General features: G+C 59.8%; 1 long non-coding RNA gene across 2 annotated transcripts in view; it reads right to left on the reverse strand.

Annotated features, from left to right (window-relative positions):
• Positions 1 to 1716: 1716 nt before the first annotated feature.
• Positions 1717 to 2456, reverse strand: part of LOC108449333 — a 1150-nt gene continuing 410 nt past the window's right edge. Inside the window, exon 3 of one of the 2 annotated variants that reach the window (XR_001865494.1) lies at positions 1717 to 2012. This is a non-coding gene — a long non-coding RNA (uncharacterized LOC108449333). Of the gene's footprint in view, positions 2013 to 2285; positions 2431 to 2456 lie in introns of those variants that run through there. The other variant, XR_001865493.1, reaches the window with a different exon arrangement.

Raw genomic sequence — 2456 nt, forward strand, 5'->3', positions numbered from 1 at the left:
ACAGGAAGCCCCCTCCCGGCACAGGAATCCCCATCCCGGCACCGGAATCCCCTTCCTGGGACAGGAATCCCCATCCCGGCACCGGAATCCCCTTCCTGGGACAGGAACCCCCATCCCGGCACCGGAATCCCCGTCCCGGCACCGGAATCCCCATCCCGGTACAGGAATCCCCGTCCCGGCACCGGGATTCCTCCCCCGCTCCTGCATCTCCATCCCGGTCCCACATCCCCATCCCAGTCCTGCATCCCCATCCCGGTCCCAAATTCCCTCCCAATCCCAGAATCCCCATCCCAGTCCCACATCCCCATCCTGGTCCCAGAATCATCATCCCGGTCCCGCATCCTCATCCCAGTCCCAGAATCTCAATCCCAGTCCCAGAATCCCCATCCCAGTCCCACATCCCCATCCCAGTCCCACATCCTCATCCCAGTCCCACATCCCCATCCAGATCCTCCATCCCCATCCCAGTCCTGCATCCCCATCCCAGTCCCACATCCCGGTCCTGCATCCCCATCCCAATCCCAGAATCCCCATCCCAGTCCCAGAATCCTCATCCCAGTCCCACCCACCCCACCCCCGCATCCCCATCCCAGTCCCACATCCCCATCCCAGTCCCACATCCTCATCCCAGTCTCACATCCCCATCCCAGCCCCACATCCCCATCCCGCTCCCAAATTCCCCATCCCGGTCCTGCATCCCCATCCTAATCCCACATCCCCATCCCAGTCCCACATCCCAGTCCCACATCCCCATCCTGGTCCCAGAATCATCATCCCGGTCCTGCATCCCCATCCCAGTCCTGCATCCCCATCCCAGTCCCAGAATCCCCATCCCAGTCCCAGCATCCCCATCCCAATCCCTCATCCCCACCCCAGTCCCACATCCCCATCCCGGTCCCAGAATCCCCATCCCAATCCCACATCCCCATCCCAGTCCCACATCCCCATCCCGGTCCCAGAATCCCCATCGCAATCCCGCATCCTCTTCCCAGTCCCAGAATCCTCGTCCCAATCCCACATCCCCATCCCAGTCCCACATCCCCATCCCGGTCCCAGAATCCCCATCCCAGTCTCACATCCCCGTCCCGGTCCCACATCCCTATCCCAGTCCCACATCCCCATCCCAATCCCAGAATCCCCATCCCAATCCCGCATCCTCTTCCCAGTCCCAGAATCCTCGTCTCAGTCCCGCAACCCCATCCCAGTCCCACATCCCGGTCCTGCATCCCCATCCCAATCCCAGAATCCCCATCCCAGTCTCACATCCCCGTCCCGGTCCCACATCCCCATCCCAGTCCCAGCATCCCCATCCCAGTCCCACATCCCCATCCCAATCCCAGAATCCCCATCCCAGTCTCACATCCCCATCCCAGTCCCACATCCCCATCCCAGTCTCACATCCCCATCCCAATCCCGCATCCCCATCCCGCTCCCAAATTCGCCATCCCGGTCCTGCATCCCCATCCCAGTCCCACATCCCAGTTCCTGCATCCCCGGCCCGCACCCCCGCGCATCTCCCGGCTCCTCCCTCCCTCTCCCCTCTCCCCTCGGTCCCTCCCTCGGTCCCTCCCTCCCCGCTTCCCTCCCCCCTCCGCTTGTACACTGTTCCAAAGCTTTTCCAGATGTCTCCATTAGAGTTGTGTAAATAGTTTCTTTGTTTCATGGCAGATACAAACAGTAAAAAATAAACATTCTCACTTCATACAAAATCTGTCGGGGCGGGAAGGGAAAGCGGCGGCGGCGGAACCGAAACCGTTTTGGTTTCGTTTCGTCTCTGAGTCGGCGGTGTGGAAATGCTGAGTTCCGGGAAGGGAAAGAAAGAGCTCGGGGAGGGTGGGGAAGAACCTCCGGGGATCCCACAGGGGGAGCAGAACCCTCTGTGTCCCAAATCTCCGGGCCCCAAACCTCGTCCTGGCCCCAAATCCCATCCCGTCCCCAAACCTCAGCCTGTCCCAAACCTCGCCCTGTCCCCAAACCTCCTCCTGTCCCCAAATCTCGTCCTGTCCCCAAACCTCATCCTGTACCCAGGTCCCATCCTGTTCCCAAATCTCCTCCTGTCCCCAAATCTTATCCCATACTCCAGTCCCGAATCTATTCCCAGCCTCAAACCTCATCCTGTCCCCAAATCTTGTCCTGTCCCCAAATCTCATCCTGCCCCCAAATCTCCTGTCCCTAGATCTCCTCCTGCCCCCAAATCTCGTCCCTGCCCCCAAATCTCCTGTCCCCAAATCTCCTGTCCCTAAATCTTGTCCCATCCCCAAATCTCATCCTTTCCCCAAATTTGTCCCCAAATCTCATCCCATCCTCAAACTTCATCCTGCTGCCAAATCTCCTCCTGCCCCCAAATCTCATTTTTTCTCCAAATCTCCTGTCCCTAAATCTTGTCCCACCCCAAGCCTCATCCTGTCCCCAAATCTCCCGCCCCCCAATCTCCTCCTGTCCCCCAATCCTCTCCC

This window comes from Corvus brachyrhynchos, unplaced genomic scaffold (genome assembly GCF_000691975.1).
Source record: "Corvus brachyrhynchos isolate BGI_N302 unplaced genomic scaffold, ASM69197v1 scaffold309, whole genome shotgun sequence".
NCBI classification, from domain to species: Eukaryota; Metazoa; Chordata; class Aves; order Passeriformes; family Corvidae; genus Corvus; species Corvus brachyrhynchos.